Raw genomic sequence first — 27,086 nt, 5'->3', positions numbered from 1 at the left:
TATCTTTCAAAAGGAGACAAAGAGAAAAAAGAAAATAAGAAATGTAGTGAATATATATATGTATATATATATATATATATATATATAACATTACTTTTAAAACTATTTTACATTTTAAAACACAAAAACTTAAAATACTGAAAAACTGGCCTTCTTATTTTCGGCCTATTTATGCAACATATCCGGCGGTGTATAAAGTAGGCAAGAATAATACATATATATATATATATATATATATATATATATATATATATATATATATATATATATATATATATATATATATATATACATATATATATATATATATCTTTATATATAAAGATATATATATATATATATCTTTATGTACAAGTCTTGCAAATTTTTGCGAAGCGTAAACGACCTAGATCAATACGCATTACTTAGTCGACCTAGATTATTCTAGTCGAGTACGTAACACGATCAAACATCTCTCTCTCTCTCTCTCTCTCTCTCTCTCTCTATATATATATATATATATATATATATATATATATATATATATATATATATATATATATATATATATATATATATACCCAGCGGGCACAAGCACGTTCATTGTACGTACAATGTAAGTCCAATGCTTGTCCGTCCGTCTTTGTACTGAAAATGAACCTTACAAGAGATTTCTTTTTTTTTAACCAAAATAGCAACTATACTATATTTATATAAGCTTAGCCGTACACATGATAAATTTTGTCATTACCGTCTACTGTAATCATGGTTGAAGAACCATTTTCCTTTCATTTTTATTTGAGTAGTGTGGCGTACAATCAGGGTTCAGTTATTTATAAATTTTAAAAATGGCATCGTGTGTAAAAAAATGGAAAGGTATTAATAAAAAAGTAAACACTCTTTTAGATTTATCAAGTGATGACGAAACAACTGTAAAAGAAAATGCTGATGTTGATTTTTCATTAAGTCCAATAAAGTCCATAAATAGTGACGTTGAATCGTGGAATAATGTAACAGACGATATTTTTTTAATCTGACGATTACTTAACTGATGAATATTATACGAACACCAGTAGTGAATCTGAAGGTGAAATTACAGACCTTTACTGTAGTGATGATTATTCTGATGATGATTATTCTGATGTGGGCGAAATCTCACTATTAAATAAAAAGTTGGCTCAATTTGCGACAAGAAATCGTTGGACTCGGTCATCCGTAAATAAGCTTTTCTCTATCCTTCGTGAAAATGATTCTTCTCTTCCTAAAGATGCACGAACTCTCTTGAAAACACCGAGAAAAATACCAAAAGAGCAAAAATGTGGTGGTGATTATGCATACTATGGATCATGTAAAGGAATTAAAAGTCTCCTCAATTATAAAAATTGTGTTAGTAATGTTATAAAATTATCAATAAATATAAACGGAATCCCACTTTTAAAAATCATCAAGTAGGCAGATGTGGCCGATACTTGCATGTTTTGATAACTCTGACATATTTATCATTGCTATTTTTTGTGGTGATCATAAACCGAACAATATTAATGTCAGATTATGTCAGTAAATGGAATCAGTTAAGACAGAATGGCATTGTGTTTAATGGGCACCACCTATGTGTAGAAATTAAATCTTTCATTTGTGATGCACCATCTAGGGCCTTTTTTAAAATGCATAATTCATCATGGAGGTTATAATTCATGTGAAAGGTGTATCATTCATGGAACGCATGAAGGACGAGTTGTTTTTAATGAGGAAGAAGACTTTCAATTACGAGAAAAAAATACTTTTGAACAGTTTGGCTGTTGTGATAATCATCAGCGAGATAGGTCTCCTTTAATTGGAATTGGAATTGATTGCATTAATTCTTTTGCACTAGACTACATGCACCTTGTGTGTTTAGGTGTAATGCGTCGCATGTTGAATTACCTGAAAAAAGGAGCATGTGCGAAAATATCTGCTGCTCAAATTTCAGAGGTATCTCAAGTACTAATTTCTTTTAGTGGATGTATGCCAAGTGAGTTTGCTAGACAACCTCGGAGTTTAAAAGAATTAGATAGATGGAAAGCAACAGAGTTCAGAAAATTTTTATTATATACCGGCCCAATTGCATTATGAGGTGTTGTCTCAAAGGAGTTATATGAACATTTTTTAACCCTAAGTATTGTTATGAACATATTGTTACAAGATGATGACGATAAGCGTGTTACATATTTAGATTATGCGTGTGATTTGCTAAAGTATTTTGTGCATCAAGCGAAGTATATATATGGTAACACATTTACAGTTTACAATTTCAATAATCTTTTGCACTTAGTTGATGATTGTCGTAATAATTTTTGTTCTCTTAACAGAATATCATGTTTTCCTTTTGAAAACTTTCTTCAAAAAGTTAAAAAGAGCATACGTAATTCTTCCAATCCAGTCGCTCAAGTATCAAAACGGCAATCTGAGTATGAACATTTTTTGGAGGGTTACCCACAAAAACTAAATATTTAGACAATGTTTTTGACACTCCAGCTCCATCAATGCAATTTAGTATATCATTATTTCGAACTATTAATTTTAATGAAGTTGTCCAGAGAACACTAAGTGTTGCTGATTTTCAAAGAAAGTGTGTTTGTTTAGAAGAAAAAAGAGGCTTATCAATATTTCCATTACTACATTATGATGAGAAATTGAAACCATGACTTGTTTTTGATGTAATCATTTAATTTTGTTTTTCTTTTTATTTAAAATTCTTCTTTTTGAAAATTAAGGTTTGTTAACTTTTATAATAAACAGTTAGCAGTAGGTTTAATATATTTTTTATATGTTCAGTTTTTATTACTTAAAAATTACAAAGTATTGTTTTAGAAATAAATTGCAAATCATTTAAACTTAAAGTAATGCCGATTCAATATATATATTCAGGGTGCGGAAAAAGTTCCCGTACAAAACTATAATTTAAAAAAATCAACTGTATGGTCTCCTTTAAATATATAGTGTGTTTTTAGTATTCTTTTGTATTCCTTTATATTGTTTATATTTTTGTACATGAGCTTCTTCCGCACCCTGTATATATATATATATATATATATATATATATATATATATATATATATATATATATATATATATATATATATATATAGTAGAGACTTCTTTAAATCAAAGAAGTTAATTGTTTAAGTTTTACTTATCTTATTTTTTTTGTCAAGAAATTGTCGAAATGGAAATAAGTTTTTTTTACCAACTGATTTTTTATCTTTAGAATAGTAGAAAAAACGTAAAAGTACTTAAAAATGGATTCAGCAAGTCCACACAAAGCAGACGATTTTTTTTTTCTTCTAGATAATTAAAATGAATTTTTTTTATTTTTTGCTCAATTAGATAAGCACTTTTTATAGCCCATATGAGATCAAAGATGTTATATATAAATACACACAGACAAAACCGTTTTTATTACTAATTGCTATTGTTAACTGCCACGTTTAAACTGCAGCAGTTAATATCATATAGTTATACTATAGTTATTATTATAGTAAGTACTATATTTAAATATTATAAATATTATTATAGTAAGTGCTATATTTAAATATTATATACACTATATTTTACTTATAGTAAATACAATAGTTTTTATTATAGTACAGTTAAAATGTCGTGGTGCCGAGCAGTTTGGCTAGAGGAATCAGAAGAAGAAGAGCTGACAATCCCTTCAGTGTGGATTGAAGGATCCGTAAATGAAAAGCAGTTTGTGAGGTGGCCTAATGGTATAAATGTTTTAAAAGCTTGAAAGCAATAGGCAATACCACAGAACGATTGGTTTTGCTTTCCCCTTCTTAAGGAAATGTGTCGTCATAGTAAGTATTGCGAAACATTTTCACTAACTCGTTATTAGCAGTTAATTATTCCAAATCCAGTTTAGACAAAAGAACTTTTCGTACAAGTCTCAAGTTTCTACTTTTTTTTAACCTTTACTTTTTTTTACACATTCATTTAAAAATATATATGTTTAAATGATAAAGCAGTGTGTGAAGGGTTTGATTTTACGAGTGAGGAATCTGAAGCTTCTAACAAGATTGAATTTGGTCAATTGACCCATGAAAATAAAAAAGGAACTAAAAATCAAAAGATACATAAAATACGTATGTTTTGTTTGTTTGTTTTATTCTATTGATATATAATTTATTATTCTTGAGATATGTTTTGTATTAAGATATGTTTAAAATATTTATTGTATGATAACTTATAACATATAATACACTTTTAAGTTTAAACTGCCATTTATTTCAATTAACTGCAGTACTTTTATAAATAAGTTTGATAGTCACATCTTTAAAACAGGTTATACAGTATTGGCCATTAATAACAATCCATCATGTTATTGTAGTATGGATATAAGTTTGAAATTACATATTTTAAAAATCAAAAGAGATTTTTTCTTCGACTTTTTTTTATTCAAATAAATCAAATATTTACCATATAAATTTATTATAAAGTAATAATAAATAAAAGAATTAAAAACTGAAATATTGAAATGAAAACAAGTGTTCATATGTATCAAAAAAAAAAAAAAAATGTGGCCAAAATAAACAAACCACATCAACAAAATTAACTAATCATAAAAACAAAAATAAATTAAAAAACACAAAAAATAAAAAAACAAAAAATTAATATTTTGTTGACTATCCTTTAGCTTTTAAGCATTCATTGAGCCGTTTCGGCATGGAATTCACTAAGTGCTGAGTAATATCTTTTGGAAAATTTTTTAGTAATTTTGTTACTTCTTCTTTCAGCTGGTCCAGAGCTTTTATTTCAATTTTACCAAGATTGTCGTCTAACCAAGACCACAAATTCTCTATGCAATTGAGATCTGGACTATTAGCAGGCCAAGACATGATTTTAATGTTGTTTTCTTCAAACTATTGCTTGCAAATCTTAGCAATATGACATGGAGCATTATCTTCTTGGAAGATAATTCCCGTGTCTTTTCGGAATATGTCAACATAAGGCATCAAATAATTATCTAATATGTCTAAATATCTTTGAGAATCAAGCCTTCCATCAAATAGTTTGAAGCAACCGACACCTTCATAGTTCATGCATGCCCAGATGCCTATACTGCCACTACCTTGTTTTTTTCTATACATAGAACAATCAGGGCGCATATTTTCATGTGGCATTCTTCTCAGCATTACTCGGTTTTTTCTTGAATCAACCTCAATGTTCATTTCATCGCTGAAAAGAACGTTGTGCCAAATTTTTTGAGCTAAGCACCAGTTTTTCCTTGCTTTCTGATGTTTTTTTGATAGACGTAGTTTTTTGCAAGCAGCTCGCCACATGTAATTATGATTTTGTCGTACTCTTCTAATTGTTCGAGCACTAGCAACAACACCAGAAGCTTCCAGCCATTTTCGACTGAGATCAGTAGATGATACCTTTCTATTTTTTTTCACTATGCGAATAAGTGAACGTTCATTTCTTTCATTTGAAATGCTGGGTCTTCCAGGACGCGGAAGATTTTCAATTGTATTGTATACATGATATCAGTTGATAGTTCTGCTAACAGTTGCATGTGTTGTGTTTAAATGCTTCGCAATTTTTCTCATAGAGATGTTTTGTTCATTCATAGCTATGATTTTACATTTTTTCATATTATCAATAGTTTTTCCAGTCATTTTGATTTTTTTATTGCTAAAATGTTGTAGTTAATTAGATACTCATTTTCATATTTCATTTTACACAAACTTTTCAAATATTTATAATATTTTAAAAAAAATTCTCTAACAGTAATTATTAAAATCGCAAATAAGTTCAAAGTTTTACTCAAAGACAAACGCAATTTTGAAAGAATTTTGAAATAATAGAGTGGATTGTTATTTTTGGCCATTATAATTTTTTTAGATTATGAGGTAAGTGTTAAAAAAAACCAGATAATTAGCGCATCGATTGATACTTTTATGAATATCTATATTTATTTTAAAGAAAATGTGATATTCATCAATTTACACTTTTTATATTTGAAATGAGTCAAACAATCATGATTTATCATCAATCAAAGTCAAATGATATCAAAAAAATTATGGTGGATTGTTATTAATGACCAATACTGTATATATATACTGAACATAACTTTTATTTAGCTGTCCTGAAAAGCCCATGTTTGTCAGAGCTAGGTTGCGATCTCCTTACAGTGTTTCTTCTTTACAAAATCCTTCAGTAGGATCTCTTGCTATTCCAGAACTTGAGTCATGTTTTAAGCAGCCAATTTCAAAATTATATGGTTCAAAATCTTCAACACAGTGACAGTGAATAATACCTACTTTTTCTACAAGTTGTTTTACCTTTTTGTCACCTGCTGTAAAATCAACCTGCCAATCCCAATTATCATCTTCAGTAAAATCTAAAATCCCTGTAAGACAGTTGTCCCAACCAACATCTTCAGATTTAGTAAACCAGTCATCAAGTAAATGCAGCTCAAAATAATAAAACTTCAATGTCTAGATTTCCTCTTCCTAAAGCCAGTTAAATTATTTATTTTTAATATTTTTATTGCACAAGTTACTCTTTCACTTTTTCTACCATTAAGTTGTATTTATATTAAGAGAAATTATATTTATATTAAGAGAAATTAAAAAAATTTTGGGGTATTATTTGCCTATTTACCCCAATATTTATCTTATTTATCTATCAATATTAGGTATGTTTTGTAAAAAATGAAAATGTATGAAATAATAATCTAAAATTTTAGAATTCCAATACAAAGTAATTCATTTACTCACACAAATTCTTGAAGAGCAATGCAAGATTAGAACACATTATGAACCTGAACATTCTTTATACCATGTGCAGCAGTTTGATAATTTGGAGGAGTTTGAGCGGTTTAATGAAGAACTTTCTGACGTAGCAAAATGTCAACTTTTAGTAAGTAAATGTATTAATATATTTTTTAATAACAAATGTATTAATACCTTTTTTATCATTAATGGTTTACTCAGCAAGTTTATTATCACAGTCACAACCTTGTATTTACTTATAAAAATATACTTTCGAGAGGTGTAAAAACCACAAACTTCCACTCCACTTCTTGAAGCTACTTCAGGAAGCTTTCTGAATAGCGAGGAATCCTGAAACTTCAAGTCGAAGATAAAGTTAGATAAGTGTTTTTTATTAATATATATATATATATATATATATATATATATATATATATATATATATATATATATATATATAATTTCACCTCCCCAAGACAGAGGGGGTTCTACCGTCGAGGAGGTTTACACACACTATAAAATCATTGATTTTAGACGGTTAACAATGATTGGCGGCAAGTCGTGCCATGCAAATATCAAAGCGATACTTTTAAAGTAAGTTTGTCAAAAAAAAAACTTTATCATCCATAGACAATATACTACTATTTACATTTTCTCTGCTAGTTTATAAAAGTACTTAGTAATTACCCTATAGTATAAAAATGTGAAAATATTCTGTATAAAATAGTTTTTTATACAGAAAACGATTTTTTATACATATTTTAGACTCATGACCAACAAGTTGATGGCAAGTTATAACATGGAGGGTAAAAACAAAAAAGCCTTTAAGAAAACAAACGTAATCAGAGTGATTGTGAGTATATTATTTTCTGTTAAAAGATATTTTTAAAAGATTTTTTTACGTTTTTATTTAAAAAAAAAGTGTCTAATTTTTTGCAAAATTATATTGCACAACTCGAATTAAATAAAATATATCTAACACAGAAGGTTTCTAGTGAATCAAGGAAATCAGATATCAATCTTATATATAGAATATTAAAACTATTAGCCAAGTTATTTTGTTCTTGCTTTCAAAAAAAGTATATAATTTATAGCTGATAAATTTTTGTGTCAATGTAGATAGTATGCCGAAGTATACACTAAATGAGGTGCACCAGGCGATTGGTAATGTGTTGAAGCGTGCACCAGATAGAAAAGATGGCGGTGGACACGGCTGTAAAGCAGAAGATCAAGATTTATTTTAATAATAAATCTCAATTATTCTTAATGAGTTGCTTTCGTTTTTAGTTTTATTGATGTTTTAAACCAAACGATGTCGATGATGATGTTTTGAAGTGGAAAGTTTCGTAATTTTCACCTAGAACAAAACTGAATTTTCAAAATTGATTTAAAAATTTACGCATACCTGACTATTTATATGGCGTTTTAAGTCGAATTGACTCGAAATTAACTTTTTTAAGTCTAATTTGTAATTGCAATTTAACTCTAATTTGAAAAATTCTCGACTATAATTTGAGGGTGCAGAGTACGTCTGAATTTGAATTTGAATGTACAGTGTACGTTCTAATTTGGACGAACATTGTTCATTCAAATTTGTACGTCATTCAGTATTTCCAATCTGAACCAAAATTGAACTGAAATTGTACGTTCCGTCCGGACGTCTTTTGTACGTGCAATGAACGAACCCGGGCCCTCTGGATATATATATATATATATATATATATATATATATATATATATATATATATATATATATATATATACACTGGCGAGCAAAAAAAAGTGAACAGCGACTGCTTACGCATAAAATGAAAGAGCTCTGGTCAGAAACTCATACAAGCTTGTTTATTTTTGTTCGTACTATCAAAGAATTTACCTTTATCTTTCAAAGAAAACATGAATAAACTTCTAAACATTAGATATGAATACAGTGAACGTTGTCAGCAAAATCTGTAGTTGATATTAGAGCGTGGGTGAAATAGGTCGTATTATCGCTATATTATTATTATAAAAAATAAAAGGAAAAAAATGTCTCCAAATAAAAGGTAATTTTTTTTTATTTTTATTTTGGTTATTATTTATGCCTCTAACTTATTTAAAATGAAAAATCCCCTTTAATTTTGATGTTATTGGATTCTTATGAAAAAAAAAATATTCATTTAGAATACATAGTTTATCATTAAATAAATATTTTCTTCATATATTACTCTAAAAATATTATCATTTTTCTTTCACAGAGGACCTCATTTAACAATGGAACAAAAAGGAATCATTGTTGGAATGAGTGCGTCCGGTAAATCGATACGCCAAATTATTCAAATTATGAAAGCTCAAGGTGTAAACATTAGTGTTGGTGGAGTTCACAAGATACTTTCATGTCAGAAAAACAATAAAACAACAGCTAGAAAAAAAGGTTCTGGCAGACCAAGAAAAATGACGGAAAGAGATTGTCACAAGTTAAAATTCAATGTTTTAAAAAATCGAAAAACCACTATGACGCATATCGCAGAAACTTTTACGTGTTCTGATGATAAAAAGGTTAGCCGATGGACAATTTCCAGGCGTCTTAAAGATCAGGGGTTCAAAATACACCCATGTAAAAAAGTACCTCTTCTTACAGCACGCCATAAAAAGGCAAGGTTAGCTTGGGTAAAAAATAATAAAAACACAGACTGGACAAAAATATTATGGTCAGATGAATCACGATTTTGTTTGCATTCAGATCGTCCACAGATGTGCATTAGACGTAAGAACGAACAATTAAATCCAGATTGTATTCACCAAACGGTAAAGGGTAATCTTGGAATTATGGTTTGGGGTTGTTTTTCTGCCAAAGGTGAGGGCAGATTGCATAGAGTCGAAGATGGATTACGAATAAATTCCAAAGAATACATTAGTATTCTACAAAAATCTTTGCTGCCCACACTGGAAGAATTAGAAGAGGATGAAATTAAATTTCAACATGACAATGCTACTTCCCATACGTCTAAACAAGTTAAAAAATGGCTCAAGGATAACAATATCTTCCTTTTTGAAAATTGGCCTGCCCAAAGTCCAGACCTTAATCCCATTGAAAATTTGTGGGACTATATGGATAAAGAGGTCCATAAAAATAATATTTCATCTTTGGATGATCTTTGGGCAGCCATAAAACAAGTTTGGGTTACGATACCTGACCGTTTGATAGCAAATTTAATTGAGTCGATGCCGCGTCGATTAAATGAAGTGATGAAAAATGGTGGTGGCCACACAAAATATTAATTTTTTTTTTCAAAATGAGTCGTATATATGTGTATGTATATGTATTTAATATAAGCGATATGTTATATTTTATGTATTATATTTTTAATTTATTAATAATACATAATTTACTGAAAAATTGTACTGTTCACTTTTTTTTGCTCGCCAGTGTATATATATATATATATATATACATATCAAACTACAATAATCAAAAAAGAAATATATAGGCTATGCAGTTATCTATGTACTTTATTACAGCTATACGATACCATATTTTTTTACTTATTGTATGAAGTTTTACATTTTTTAGTATTTGTTATAAACATTTTATTATAAAGTATTAAAATAAAATTATTCAATTATAACAACAATTTAGTGCATTTCTAACTATTAATTTCTAATTTGTAGTTTTTATATTTGGTACTGTAAATTATAGATATAATGTAATACAAAGATTTTTGTGCATATGTTCTCAGTAATAAGTAGCAAAGAAATACTTGCAAGCAAACAATCTCAACGAAATTCAAGGTATTTTTAAAAGCATATTTTATAATAAACTTAATTTTTTTAAATGAATTAAGTTTTTTAACCATATATATGTAAAATGTAAATGAGATAAAAATTACTATTTTAGTGTATGGAGAAAAAATCGAAATGCAGTTCAAGAAAAGTTTGTAAATAATCCTCAAAATTTTTTAGTTTCCCAAAGCAATAATTATCCGACTGTTGAAGTAGAAACGGAATTTATTAATGATTTAATTGAACCAAATTTTGAAGAGTTTAAGTTACCAAAATCTCAGAGTGATGATCTTAAGTATCATAATTTATCTCAAAATTCGGCACTTGAGGAAAATAGTAACAGTCTTTCTGACTCTAGATGTGTGATACCTGATAATGAAATAGAATATGATTTAGTCTTATGCTCAAAAAATAAGGAATGGTCACTTAAAAACAGCTGTACGCGTCGATGCACTAATTAAATTTTAGCTATATTTTTTGAATATGAGTTTAAAGTGCCATCGGATTGTAGAACCTTATTAAAAACAAAAAGTATTTGTTCCAAAAATGTTGTTAGTGGAAATTATATATACTTTGGATTAAAAAAACCAGATCACTAATCAAATAATTTATTATTTAATTCTTGATGTTAGTATTTCTTTAAGCTTTAATATAGATGGTTTACCACTGTACAAATACAGCTGTACACAGCTGTGGCGTTATGTTGGTCTCATTAAAGGTTACAATCCGTTTTTGATTGGAATGTATTGTGGATCAATTAAACCTAAATGTCATTTATTTTTAAAAGATTTTTCAGATGAATTAAAATAATAACAAGATCTCCGTTTGTAGTTAATGACAAAAGTTACATTATTCAAACTTATGCTTTTATTTGTGATGCCCCTGCTCGCTCCTTATTAAAAGATGTAGTTAATCATACCGGTTATCATTCTTGTGAACGATGTACTATTGCTGGAAGATGTATATTAAACCGAATTGTTTTTTTTCATATAGAAGTAAATGTAGATTTGCGTACAAATATCGAATTTCTTGATTATACTTATGCTGACAGAGATCACAATGGAAGATGACATTTTATAAACATGTCATTTTATAAACATGTCATTTTATAAACATGTCATTTTATAAACATGTCATTTTATAAACATGTTTACTTTGGACTATATGCACCTTGTTTGTATAGAAGTTACTCGGAGAAATCTATATTTTTTTTAAGTGTAGGATTAAAGGAAATAATCAGGGAAAAATTTCTTTAAACATGTTAGACCAAATTTCAAACAGTTTATTGCAGCTAAATGGAAAATTGCCCAGCGATTTTGGTAGACAGCCTAGGTCTCTCTGATTTAGATAGATGGAAAGCAACAGAATTACGTTCTTTTTTATTATATTATGGCATAATTGTATAAAAAGACATCATTGATTTGCGTACTTATAAACATGTCTTAAGCTTATCGATATCCATACGGATTTTATGTGATAGTAATGCTGAGTTTCAAAGATCAAATTTAGAGAATGCTCGTCGCCTGATTAAATACTTTGTTATAAACTAAACTGAAATACTTGGTCAATTATTTTGTGTTTATAACATATATAGTCTTCTGCATATATGTGATGATGTTGCATTTTACAATGCTCCGTTTAACAGTTTATCTGCTTTTCCGTTTGAAAATTTCTTGCAGCAGATTAAAAAATTAGTTCGATCTAAACATAATCCTTTATCCCAAATATGTAAAAGGTTTGATGAAATCAATCTTTTTATTAGGTTTGAGCAATAAAAAAACCAAAATTAATACCAACTTAAAAGATGGTTGCTTCTGAACCAAACATTGTGTGGTTTTCATAAAAGTTAATTTAGGGAATGATCAATACTCGTGCTTCTATTATAGAAAAGATTTTATGGATAACTATTTTACACACTTTTTAAACTCAAAGAATATAGATGTATATTTCTTAAGAAGTAATGTTCGACATGCTGTCAAAGTTAAGCATAAAGATATTTTGTTTAACAAATGTGTTTATTAACCGGTAAAAGATGGCTTTGTAATTAGTAAGCTGTTGCATATGCTAAGCAAAACTTTTTAATTATCTATATCTACTTTTAATGTTTAGTTCAATAACTCAAATAATAAAATTTCAGTTGTTTTTAAGTGTTTTTTTAAAGTATCCCTGTCATATAACAACTTATTAAATGTTGTTGTGGTTTTAGGATTATTAACGGGTAAAGCTAGTGATGTTTCCCTACGTAAATTAGCTAAAGTAGCTGTTCTTCTGCAAGAAACTAATCACAGTAAAAGAAATGTTGCCAAATTTCTCAAGATCCTTTCATAGATCCTTAGAATTCCGATTCATCTTAAGTTACCTCTTCCTTCTGAGGTGATAAGTTTACAGAAATGCCATCTAATACCTCGCAACATCAACATAGCGAAAGCGAATAGGGTAGTGAAAGCGATGACGACTATGGCGATGCAATTTCCGACGAGGACTTAATTACCGTAAACTATATAGATTTAATTACATTGGATAATAAAATTTAGTTAAAATTTAACTTATTTTTTGAATATGAATTCATCTAATAATATTTTTTACAATAGATATAAATAAAATATATCTAAATATTAAATATATATATATAATATATATATATATATATATATATATATATATATATATATATATATATATATATATATATATATATATATATATATATATATATATATATATATATATATGTATATATATATATATTAAAATCATATAAAATTTAGTTATGAAATATATGGAACATATTGCCAATCTTTAGAAATAAAAATTATTAGCTATTTTGTCTTTAAATTGAAATTATTAATTTATGCCAAAAAAACGCTTCTCAGAAACCGTAGTGTGCTGTGGCCGAAAAAGAATAACAAGTGCTAGAGATGATAGAAAGATCAAAAAAGTTATTGAGCAAAATCAAAAGATGCAAGAAAAAAAAAAAAAGAAAAGCGTTTTTAAGGACCAAGAAATCAACATTTCACTTGGATCTTTAAGAAGGCGAAGTTACGAGTTAGGATTCAAGTGCATAAAGCCACTGAAGAAACCAAAACTTACCACTGCGATGATTAAAAAACGTCTTGCTTGGGCTAAAAAACACTCTTCTTTTTCTCAGGATGACTAGAATAGGGTAGATTTCCCATTTATTCTTTCCTGAAACTTAAATAATATTTTATTATTACAAGTTTTCAAAAGACACTTTTGGATTAATATCTTTCCCCAATTTATTTAACTAATACTTTAAATATTATTAAACATCAATAATTATTGCTATATTCAGGTTGTATTCAGCGATGTATCTACTAGAGTGTGACACGGTAACGGGAATTGCGGTAAAACCGCGGTTACCGCGGGGATGGAAAAAAAAATACGGTAATACCGCGGTAACGGTAATAATGGGCTCGATTATACCGCGGTAGCAGTAACAGATCTGAGTTTATTTCCGCGGTAACGGTTATTAATTTGTCACCTGGATACATAAAATGGTTAAATTAAAGTTAAGCAAACTTATTTCAAAAAACGATGATAGTATAACTTACGTTGAAAATCCGGGAACCAGCGATGTTTGGCCGTTTCTATTAAAGGTGAATGTTGACAATGTTTTTAGTGAGCACGTTCTTTGTTCGAAGTGTAAGGCTGTACTAAAATGGAAATCTCGAGATGGTACAAGTGGTTTGAAAACTCACATAAAATCGTGTGTGGGGAAAACAGAGTCGCCAAAAATAACCAGGTTTGCTGTGTCAACCTCTGAAACTGTTAAAAAAATATCGACTACAGAAAAAACTGAGCTGGTTAATGTAATTTCGAACATGTGTGCTTCTGACATTCGGCCATTTTCAATTGTAGAAGGTGTTGGTTTTAGAAAATTTGCAGAGAAATTAATTTCAATTGGAGCTAAACATGGAAATGTTTCTGTTGATGATATTCTTCCTTCTGCTCGAACTGTTTCTCGTCATGTTTACACTGAATCAGAAAAGAAACGAGCTGAACTTAGAAAAGTGTTTGAGAAGCAGAAACGTTTTCCTGTAACGACTGATTTGTGGACACACGTACAGACAACAATGCCATACATCACAATTACAATAATCTATATCAAAGACCAATGAAAATTGTACTCATACATCATTGCAACAAGATCAATGGAAGAAGAACACCCAGGTGAGATTATTACAATTTTCATTGATTTAAATACTTGATGGTTTCTAAAATATTTATTTATTTGAACGAAATGGTTTTAAAAATATTTCTTTATTAATATTAAACCACATGAATATTATTTCTTTTTTAAAACCACTTGGTTACAAATATGTCTTTTTTAAAACGAAATGGTTTCATAAATATTTCTTTACTTAAGTTAAACCACATGATTTCATAAATACTTATTTGGCTTGTCGATTCTCTTCTCTTGTCAATTTAAAACGTAGTTTATTGTAATAACTTTTCACAAAGCTTTCATCAATTAATATCTCATTGGAATGTCATTGGTAATGTCAATCTTGTATTTTTTATTTTAATTAACGTTTCATAAATATTTTATTATTGCATTTGGCTGAGAATATTAAATCCGTTACCAAAGAAATTCTAGAAGAAATGGGAGCATGGCGAAGTGACAATTATTATGTAAATGACAATGGCTGAAATGTTAAAGCTGCTTTTAAAGATCAAATTTGGATTCTATGCTGTGGACACAACCTAAATTTGGTTTTGGTTCATGGTCTAGAAGTGAAAGATGCCCCTGCTTCGGTTTGGAAATCATTAGTCTTATTGGCACATGCAAGAAAATAGTGACACATAAAACGTTCAAAAATTCAACATGAACTACAAACATCGGTTAAGCAATCTGTTTCAACAAGGTGGAATTCTCAACTCACTATGTTACAATCAGTGTTGACAAATATTGAAGATATAACTTTTTCAGCAAGAGAACAAGATAAAAAACTTCAAAGAAAATTATTCGATTTGAACAAGACTTTATTGAAAGATGTCATCGCAGTGTTAACACCATTTGATACTGCTACTAAAAATCTTTCAACGGACAAAGAATGTTCTTTGCACATGGTTGTTGCAACTAAATATCAAATAACAAAACATTTGCAAGTATCGGCTACAGATAGTAATATCATAAGAGACTTTAAGACACATTTAAATGACATGATGAAGCACTATTTTCCAATAAATGAAATGCATAGAATTGCAACTCTTTTGGACCCAAAATTTAAAAGAATTGCAACTAAAATAATGACAGAAGAAATTAAAGAAGCACTAAACAGTTTAAACAACATGGTAGATGAATTCCCTCTAGTCAGACCAGCCTCGTATGACTCGAATCAAAATACTTCTCTTGAGCCACCTGAAAAAAAGAGGAAAATACATAATGACAATTCAAGTGAATATTTTGTGGATTTATTTGAAAGTGAAGAAGCTGTCATCAATGAAGTTGACAGCTACTGGAACAGCACAGATTCTGAGGATAATATTTCTTCGTATTGGAAAAGTAAAACAGGACTCTATCCAAATTTGTCACAGGTAGCACAGTCAGTGTTGTCAATTCCAGCAACTAGCACATCATCTGAACGTTCATTTTCAATTGCTGGAAGAACACTTGACGATAGAAGAACACAACTTCATCCGGATTGTGTCGATGGACTGTTATTTCTGCATGGTTTGAACAAAGAATAGGTATAATAGGTATGCATAATAATATATCTGAATCAAGGACAGTTTTCAAGTATTAATAAAAGTGTTAATAAAAACAGTTAAAATATAAGATTTTGGTATTTGAATGATTATATTGGATGCGGTGACTGGATGGGGAGAGAAGCGGTAATGATGGGGATGGGATGGAGATGGGGAAAAACTTGATGGGGATGGGGTGGGGATGGGGACAAACCTGATGGTGATGGGACAGGGATGGAAAAATGTGTATGCAGATGGGGTGGGGATGGGAAGACTTTCTGCCCCCGAGTCACTCTCTAGAATCTACCTTTCAAACTTTAGAAGACAAAGCCACTATTGTCCGCCGTAGACCACGAGAACAACACAAGCCAGAACGTATCGTAAACACGGTAAAGCACCCAGCATCCATAATGATTCGGTCATGCATATCAAGCAGGGGTACCGGTCAACTTTACATTGTACAAGGGACAATGAAGCAAGATCAGCATAAGAATGTCCTACAGACCACCCTGATTAAACAGATACGAGAGTGGTTTCCTATTGGTGAAAAAATAGATTTTATGCAAGATGGTGCTCCATGCAATACTGCAAAATCCATAAAGACATTTCTTGCTAATGAGAGTATTGAGTTTCTTGATTGGCCTGGTAATTCTCCAGATATGAATCTTATTGAAAATCTGTGAGAGCTAGTAAAACGCAAAATCAGTGCGGAAAAAATAAGAGTAAACAGATGCTTACAGAACAACTGATTGATGCATGGGTTCGAGATCCTGAAATTAAAGAATTGATCTCAAAATCCATAAATAGTATGCCCAGGCGTGTAAAAGCTCTTATAGAGTCAAAAGGACTAACCACCAAGTATTAAGTTTCTTAATATGCTTTGTATGTAATTATATATAGTTTATGTAACAAAAAAATTCAGTTGCGATTGCTTGTATTGCATTTTAGACACACAAAAAAGACAAAAAGCTAAAAATTGAGTTTGAGTCTAATAATGAGTAGGTAGTGTTTATATATATATATATATATATAATAATAACATTAATAATTATCATTACTATTATTATTATTCTCATGATGATCATTATCATTATCATTATTAGAATTATATTAATTGTTATCATTATTATTATTATTATTATTGCTATCATTAATATTATCATTATTATTATTAGTATTATTAGTATTATTACTATTATTATTGTTATTATTATTACTGTTATAATTGTTTTTCTGTTTTTTTGGTTTTTGATGTTTTTCAATACTTTTACTTTTTTTAGTCTTTACTATAGCCATATAAGTATTTTCCTATATCTTCGGTGGCACACACACAGATATATGTATATATATATATATATATATATATATATATATATATATATATATATATATATATATATATATATATATATATATATATATATATATATAATAAACAAATGTTATCTTTTTCTTTACTAATAAATGTCTAACTAAACTGTACACTATGAGTTTCTTTTTTAAACGCTTAATATACATTGATAGTCCAATAGACTCAATTGAGTTAATTGAAGATTGATTTATCGTTGATAAACCAACGTTGAAAAAAACTGTCATTCTAAACGTTGTTTCAACGTAAATTAAACGTTCTTATAACGTATTTTGCGTCGATTGAACGTTGATTTAACGTTTGAACCGAAAGTTAATTTAATGTTAATAAATCAACGTTGAAAAAAATTTTCATTCTAAACGTTGCATAAACATAAATTCAACGTTAGGTTTCAACGTTAATTCAACGTTATTTCAACGCTGTTTGCCGACTGGGTACTCATTCATGCTACTATGACAAACAACATTTTAGGTCAATCCCAGAAAAAATTACAGTGCTTTTACTCTATAATTATCTTAAAGAGAAGGTATAACAACGAAAAAGATTGTTTTAATAAATTTTGTACGAAATGTACAACTGCTTTAAGGAGAAAAACCCGGTTGTAAAAACTGGTTTTCCGAAGCTTTGAGATCCAAATGGTGGAATAATCATCAAGTATTTATTCCGTTTGTAAATGTATTCATCATCAGAATATCATAATCATTTTTCATGATAAAAAAAATTTATACTGTATAAATAATATTTTTGTATCAACTATTAGGAAAGTCAAAAAAGTTCGTGCACCTTGTCTAGAGTTAGACTTCAGTTATCATTGTCATGAACCTATGAGCACTGGATTTTCTAATACGCTGAGTGATAAATATTCAAATACAGGTAAAAAAGATTTATTTAAAGATACTCCATAAAAACTATTTGCTTTCTTAGCATTTATTTCAGCTTTATTTTTTAGAATAAGAAAAATTTAACGCAGCAGTAACTCTCAGTGTGTTGCTTGATTTTCCACCTGATTTGGTTAAAAAAAATGTTGGCATTGAATGTTGAACTTTAGATGATTTAATAAATAAAAAAGGAAACATTCAAATATAGGTGATGGTGAAGTTTCTTTTAAAGAAATGACAAATAAGCGTGAGCTGTCGTATTTACTTTTTTCCTGTTTTATCAATATTATATTACAGATAATTTATGAAAACTGCTTCTTATTCATTTTTTTGTATTATATTAATAACAATATAAGCTTTTAATTGATTGATTTAACTTTAGTTTTAGAACTTTTTGAATAAAAAAACTAATTAAATCTAATCAAAAAGTTATGTTAGTCATTTTAGACAAATGAATGAAACAGACAAAAAAGACAAATGAAAAACTAATTAAATCTAATCAAAAAGTTATGTTAGTCATTTTAGACAAATGAATGTATAAAAATGTTTAATGAAATTCTCAGCTTTTTTTTTCAGAGTTCCAATTTGCCATTTTTATGGAACTGAAAAGTCAGTTTGATCAAATTAAGGAAAACCAAAAGAAAATCTTGATCGCCTTGAGCTTCTTGAAAATAATGAGGCAGGACCTAGTGGATTCATGACTGTTGACATTTTTACAGACCTACTTGACACGTAAGAGAGGTTTGACGAGGAGGAAAAACGATTAAACTTAAGTAAAGCAGCGAGGTTTCGGAAGGCAGCTCTGTCAATGTTATTTTTTTTTTAATGTTGAAAACGTAATTGAAAAGTAACGTAACCCAATAAAATTTAAAATGTTACCGCTATAAACACTGCTCAAAACTAAAAACAAAGTATATGATACTTTGGTTTAAAAGCATCCCTACACTTTGAAGTAGACTATTATTGCCTTTCTTCAATTATAGATATGTTTGCACCGAACTTTTTTAAACTAAATTTTTTATTTTGTTTAGATTTCACAGATTAAAGATGTTTGTGGTTCAACGCCACGTAAAGCAGTTTGTGGTTCAACGCCACGTAGAACAGTTAAAAATTTGTTAGACAACATATTGACACAACCTTTGCAAATATATTTTAGTAAAGATGGGATAAAGGGAATCCGGAAATTTGTGGCGACAACTTTATACAAATGTTTAAAAAGTAAGCGAGTTTACATACCATGTTGTGTTGTAAGGTATTTACTGAGTGTTTCTATGAAGAACAAAAAAGTTCTATTATAATTTAAGTATGTATTTAATTAAATATAATTATTTAAATAAAAAATATTTCTATATTTTGCTTGTTTTAGAAGCGCTTTTTTCAGAAAAAGATGGTTTTCAAGAAGGCAATATCGAAACACTCGTTGGTGACTTGCTAAAATGAGCAATGACTAAATTGCAAAAAGAAAAAATTAAATAATATAAAACCTTTTTATTTTATTTTAATTTATTTTTATTAGTAACTTCAAAAAAAGTAGTTGTTCCTATATTTTAGTGTCGTTACACAGCGGGCACTGGACGTCCTAGGACGTCCATAGGACCAACTATATTCGTCCGTTCGTCCATTTGTCCAAGTCTAAAACAGACCTATTTAGACGTCCAAAATGGGTCGATTCTGGGAGCTTATTCACCAAACTTTTTTTTTTTGAGTTTTTGGATCCTTTAAAGCAAGTTCTTTAAGATTTTCTCTGAAGGTGTATTGATTGCACTGATGTGACACTCCTCTTGCAACAAGTGTGAGACAGTCTGAACATCTTCTTTGATTTTGTGAAGCTCCTGATTTGTCCAAAGGGTGCTTTTGAAGTGCTTTCAACTGATCAATTCAACAAATAATGCAATCACAAGGCTGACCTTTAGACGTGTCTCTGGTCTTACCAGGACTTCTGTGAAATCATAAAGTTTTGGGAGAGCCACATTTTCACCTTTGCACTTTTTTCCTAAAAGAACCCTGCAGGTATTGCATATTCCACTTAGAACTCGTGAGTCAGAAAAGTCAAGTGTGAATGAAACTGATTTCTTGATTTGTTCAATCAAAAAACTTGTCTATTCTCGAGTACATTTGTTCAAACAAAAGAAACAAACTGTTTTGATTACAGTCCATCATGCTTTTTAACAGAATTTGGCATTTTTGCTTTGAAGTTAAAAAAAAGTTGTCATGCAGATTTTAACACTTGACAAAAACTGCTCAGGAAGGTGTGTATATCGTTCCCACCAAAGGGTTTTTCCGGTGCTTTTCAGAGCAATTATGCTCATTTTCAAAAATGTGTGAAATGTAACATATAACATTTTATAAAGATATTTTCCTATTTTATATATAAATAGAGCAATATCTTCATAAGATGTTATATTATGTGGAGATCTGTATTATACAAATCCCTGTACTAAAATATGACTGCACAGTACCTTTACAACAATGCAACATTTTATAAAGATATAATACTATTATTAAATATATGTTTCACAACACTTTTTTTAAAAAGGTACATGTCTTATTAAGTATTATGATTATAATTCATATCGTTGTTTTAACAGCTATATAATAGTTTAGTCAAAATGGATATCCCGATTATTCTAGCTGCATATAATCAAGATCAAATTTGGCGTGAGACTCATTGTGTTGCTTTAAGCGATTACTCTGATGTGGAATGTCTTCAAAAGTTTTGTTTACCAAAAAGTAATATAAGAGATATTGTCAACACTTTACACAATAATTTGTCACCAATTACATTGAGAAGCAACCCAATATCTTCATAAGCAAAAGTACTAATAGTGTTAAGGCTTTTATCAACTGGGAGTTTTCAAGCAGTAATTGGTAAGAATTATTAGTCAATGCAAAAAAGATTAGCTGGAATCTTATGATTCTTTATTGCTAAATATACTTGTTATAATTGGATTGTTAAGAATGGACCTTAAAGGTGGTGCTTATACAGGGTTTTCACTCAACCTGGAATACCTAGCAAACCTTGAGGTAATAATATCTCAGGGTAAACCTTGTTGTTAATTATTTGTAAAAAAATTATTTAATTTATGAAGAGACAATACTTCAATTTCACAAAGTGCAACATGTTTATTACAAAAATTGAGGTTTTTAAAACAATTTAAATAGCGCATCATAGTTCTTCAAAGTTTGAAAACATTAAACTATTTAACGTAAGTGCTAAACTTAAAACAATATTATAATATAAGGTCATTTAGTTTATGATAAAAGATCATGTAAAAAAACTATTTTTTGGCCGAATGTGAACAATATCTGGGGAATACATAGCGGATGAAATACGGAGGGTATTAGAAGAAATTAATTCTAAAAAAGTTATGGGAATAGTAACAGACAATGCAGCAAACGTGAAAAAGGCATGGAAACTATTAAAAATCAGCTATCCTCTTCTTAATTGCTATGGATGAATATCTCATGGTCTCAATTTGCTTTTTAATGATTTTATAAAAATAACTACTCTTCGTGTGTTAATGTCACAAGCAACAGAAACTGTAAAGGAAATCAAAAACTCTCACATAATAGGTGCAATATTTAAAGAAATTCAAAAATCAACTGTTAATTCAAACATTTCATTAAAACTACCGGTAAAGACCAGGTAATTATTACTTTTATACAATTAACTAAAACGTAGTTTTAAATAGTAATCTATTTTATTTCTAATTTTATATTATTAAATTAGGATATGTGATTAAAAACTAGTCAAGATTCTTCTGTATATGAATTTTAAATTAAAAAATAAAACTTAAAATAAAATTGTTTTTTATCAATTTTTGAATTCAAATTTTGAAAAGAACAAATAGTTTGCTAATTATTTTAGCAATAAAAAAATCATTAATTTAACTCTTTTGTGAACTATGTTCATATTTTAATAAAAATAGATTAATTTTACTACAGCTATTCACGAAAGTTTAAACGATTGCAGAATTTTTATCAAGTATGTTTGGTTTTTGTTTAATAAAAAAAAACTGTAAAATGATATCGACTTAATTTTTTTTATTTATTAAAGAAAAGGTAATTAGCTTTAAAATGAATATGAACATGTTATAAAAATTTTAATATTTAGTTAGAAAAAAGCTATTACAAAAAATCTTATAGGAAAAATAACAAGCACAAAAGTTTGAACGAATTGCAACATTCGAACAAAAAATGAAAAAAAAAAGCGAAATTAATAATTGAAGTGTCCTTCTTTGTTTTTATAGCAAAGATAAACTCGTTTATGCATTGATTCAACTAATTTCATGCACATCAAGCGAGGTACCTTCAGCCAGTACTCATTCAAAAGTTGCTTTAAATGCTGAGTTGATTGAATTTCATGGTATGTCAGTTGATTGTCGATCCAAGACCAAATATTTTCGATTGGGTTGAGATCTGGTGATCTAGGGCACCAGCCCAGTAAACTTGCCATGCATGGTCCATGCATGGGATTCATTGGTTGATGACCGGCATCACCGCGCCAGTGATGCCGGTCATCAACCAAGGGTTGGCCACGCTTGTTTTACGATCGGTCAACTTTGCCGATCCTGCCGATCTTGTGCCAGGCTAGAACCACGTTTGTGATAAAATAAAGGTTTTGCGTTTGCGCATGTCCTATTTTGTAAATTTTGCCATCTTTAACTTTTCAACTCACGTCCGTTTCCTTATTACTTTTTACGTATTGATTTTCCATTTGTAATAAATTTATTTTAGTTCATTAATAAATGATAAGAAACTTTGTAATTCATAACAGGTTATATTATAATACAACAGCAAATAATAGAGTAATGTAATGCATAATATCATAACCTGACATGATTAATACTATTATTAATAATACTATTTTGTAATACTATTATTAACAGTATTAAGATTATAAAATATTATAAAGTATATTATATAATACTATTATTAATAGTATTATATAATATATTTTCATAGTTTGTACTATATTAATAATATAAGTTATAATATCTACATTGGTTTAAAACAATTACTTTATATTATTTAGATTTTGTTTTATTCTTTCTTCGTGAGCTTTAAAAGGAAAAGCGAAAGTTCAACCTGGACAAAAAGAAGGAAAGTTTTAGCTGAAATAAATATAGTGAAGAATGAAATACGGGAGCAGTTGAATCCCATGAATAATATAATGAAACAATTTATAGAAACAAACGAAAGTGAATTATGTTTAAATAAATAATATTTAATACTTCTGAATACTTCTTTGAGTTTGCCAGATGTTAGTTCACCGTGCAACAATTTCTTCACAAGTGTACTTGATGATAAAAATAAAAAAGTAGAACATTTTTTTGAAACTGAATCAAATTTGCAATCTGATGAAGAAAGCAGCTATTGTGGTTCTTACCTGGATGACGAAGAAATGTTTTTTAAAAATGAATCAGCTATACCTGATATTATTTCAAGTCTCCGTGAGTGGCATACTCAATTTAACATAACTGATGCTGCGACTTCTGATTTATTAAGTCGACTTAAATTATTTCATCCTTATTTACCTTTAAGCATTAATGGTCTACTTGGTAAAAAAGTTCCTTATTTTATAGACAATATTGGAAATGATAATTTGTATCACCATTTTCACATTAAAGATTATGTAGTTGAATTAATTAAAGCTGGACTGACAAATAATTTTTTATTGTTACAGCTAAGTTTTGATGGACTTCAATTATTTAAATCAAGTTCAGGTGAGTTTTGGCCAATTTTAGGATTTTTTCATAATGTTGAAACATCACCATTTCTTATTGGACTTGCTTATTGTAAAAATGGAATACCTAATGTGAATAATTTTTTAGATAAGCTTGTTAAAGAGTGTAAAATGTTTGAAGAATTATAATTGAAAAGAGAAAGATAGTAATTAAAATACATGCAGTTGTATGTGATACGCCAGCTAAAGCATTTATCAAGTGCACCAAAGGCCACAGTGGTTATTATTCATGTTTTATGTGTAACATCAAAGGAGAACATTTTAATAAAATGACTTTTTCTGGCAGTGATAATCAATTAAGGAGTGATTACTTATTTAGAAAAAAGGCTAATATTGAACATCACACAGGAAGTTCTCCCCTTTTAGAATTAAAAATAGATATGGTTAAGGAATTCCCTGCTGACTATATGCATTTAGTTTGTTTAGGTGTTGTCAGAAGACTCTTAAAGATGTGGAAAGATGGGTTTGGAGATCGACGGACAACCTTTGGATCAGTTTCAATATCTCTTATAACGGCTCGATTAGAAAGTATGTACAAATATATACCTAAAGAGTTTGCTAGAAAAACAAGATCTTTTTCTTTTTTAGATAGATTTAAGGCAACAGAGTTTAGGCTTTTTCTGTTATATGTTGGCGCTGTTGCTATTGTTGATATAGTACCAGAAGAATACTACAAAAATTTTCTTCTTTCACAATGTGGAATGACCATTCTTTTGAGTCCTTCTTTGTTTAAAAACAATTTATTACAAGCTTCAAATTTGTTAAATGCTTTTGTTGATCACTACACATCATTATATGGTAAGAAAAATGTTGTTCATAATGTACATAGTTTACGTCATCTATCATATGATGCAGAGAGGTTTGGTTGCCTTGACAATGTTTCAGCATTTGTTTTTGAAAATTACTTAAAATCTTTACGCGGTATGGTAAGAAAACCAAAACAAGTACTTCAGCAAGTTGTCAATCGTTGGAATGAGTCTGAAAGTCATGTCACTTTTCAGTCTTTCAATAAATTTCAATTAAAAAAACAGCACCAAAACGGGCCTCTTTTGCCAGAGTTAAAAACAAAAAAACAGTTTTCAATCATTATTAAAGATGGACTTACTGTTGCAACAAAAGAAAGAGATGCTTGTATTAAAATTTCTTCAGATGTTGCAAAAGTGTGTAATATTGTAGAGGAACATGATGGCAAAGTAACTGTTTTATATAAAAAATATAGAACAATTCAGGATTTTTTTAAGTATCCAATGCCATCATCTGATCTTAATATTTTTAGAGTTTCTAATCTTTCCTCTAACCTATACAAAGCAGATGCATCAGAAATATTATTGAAGTTTGTTCGGCTGCCATGTAAAAAAGAATCTTATGTTGTTTATCCAATTTTACACATTTGACTACATCTTGATAAACCTGTTGTTTTAAAACGACCCTTTCAATTCTATTAAATTTTCTTTGTATTACAGTAATAAAAATAAGTAATTTACTTGATTTACCTTTTTTACTTGCTTTAACATTACCAATTAAGTTATAGTATAGTTAAAGTATAGCATATATATAACAAATTATAATATATATATAATAAATTATAATATTTTTGTATATATATATATATCTACAAATGCAGCATTAAGTCAAATATACGTGCCTTTTGTAGTTGTTATTTGTGCACCTTAATTCATGACAGGTAATTGTTTAATTGATGAAACCAATTAAACAAATACCTGTCATGAATTAAGGTGCACAAAAAACAACTACAAAACGCACGTATATTTGACTTCATGCTGCATTTGGTAGGTAAACTAACCCTCAACCTAAAGGTAAACTAACCCTCAGTCGATGTATGTACTACTCCTTGCATGTTCTCCCTAACGGTCAGTCAATGTATGTACTGAGATAACAGGCTTCCCCTCAAAAACGTGTGACGTCAATGTGTTGACTTAATGCTGCATTGATATATGTATTAGTATGTATGTATGTATGTATGTATGTATGTATGTATGTATGTATGTATGTATGTATGTATGTATGAATGTATGTATGTATGTATGTATGTATGTATGTATGTATGTATGTATGTATGTATGTATGTATGTATGTATGTATGTATGTATGTATACATACATACATACATACATACATACATACATACATACATACATACATACATACATACATACATACATACATACATACATACATACATACATACATACATACATACATACATACATACATACATACACACTCACTCATTAGCCAACCCAATGACACCACACATACAGCAGAATTCCCAATTGGATTAAAATTCACAAGTTTTAATAAGAAGTTACTCATGTTGTATGAGTTTTATTTAATTGATTTACTATTTTATATTATTTTATTATTTTTTTTTTAAATTTTTTAATTTATTTAAGGATCAAAGCAGAGTGTATATATATTGAATGATTTAGGGACAGCACACATTGACTGAGGGTTGGGGCAGAGTTAGGTTAGGCTTAGAGTAGTTAATGTCCCATTAGGGTAGGGATTCTATCAACTTAAGGTTTAGTTTTATCTTGCAAGAAAAGAATAATTGTATTGTTTTATTTTTTTTCAATATATATATATATATATATATATATATATATATATATATATATATATATATATATATATATATATATATATATATAACACTATTTCAACCTAATGCGGACAGTCATAAAAAAGTCCACCTAAAGCGGACACTATTTAACCTACGTCAAACTCAATATAACTTGCTAAAAATCTTAAATAAATCTATAATTTAGTTGTTTTAGTAAAGTGTTTATTCCCTAACTAGGTGATTAATTACAAATATGAAAAATAAAATTTGATGTCCGTTTAGCGAAATTGTTTATACTACCAGT

At 28.8% G+C, this 27,086-nt stretch overlaps 4 pseudogenes; all 4 read left to right on the top strand.

Moving 5' to 3' along the window:
- Positions 1–3,613: 3,613 nt before the first annotated feature.
- Positions 3,614–8,021, top strand: LOC149888936 (uncharacterized; annotated as a pseudogene).
- Positions 8,022–10,443: 2,422 nt separating this feature from the next.
- On the top strand, positions 10,444–11,752 carry LOC149888935 (uncharacterized; annotated as a pseudogene).
- Positions 11,753–18,398: 6,646 nt separating this feature from the next.
- On the top strand, positions 18,399–19,928 carry LOC149888934 (uncharacterized; annotated as a pseudogene).
- A 3,764-nt stretch (positions 19,929–23,692) lies between these two features.
- LOC149888933 (uncharacterized) lies at positions 23,693–25,592 on the top strand (annotated as a pseudogene).
- The last annotated feature ends 1,494 nt before the right edge of the window (positions 25,593–27,086 follow it).

The sequence above is a fragment of the Hydra viridissima genome, unplaced genomic scaffold (assembly GCF_058129835.1).
Source record: "Hydra viridissima isolate aposymbiotic clone 2 unplaced genomic scaffold, HvirCarnegie_v1 scaffold_5, whole genome shotgun sequence".
NCBI lineage: Eukaryota > Metazoa > Cnidaria > Hydrozoa > Anthoathecata > Hydridae > Hydra > Hydra viridissima.
Note: the sequence above shows the minus strand (reverse complement) of the source record. Positions and strands in the feature narration are given on the sequence as shown.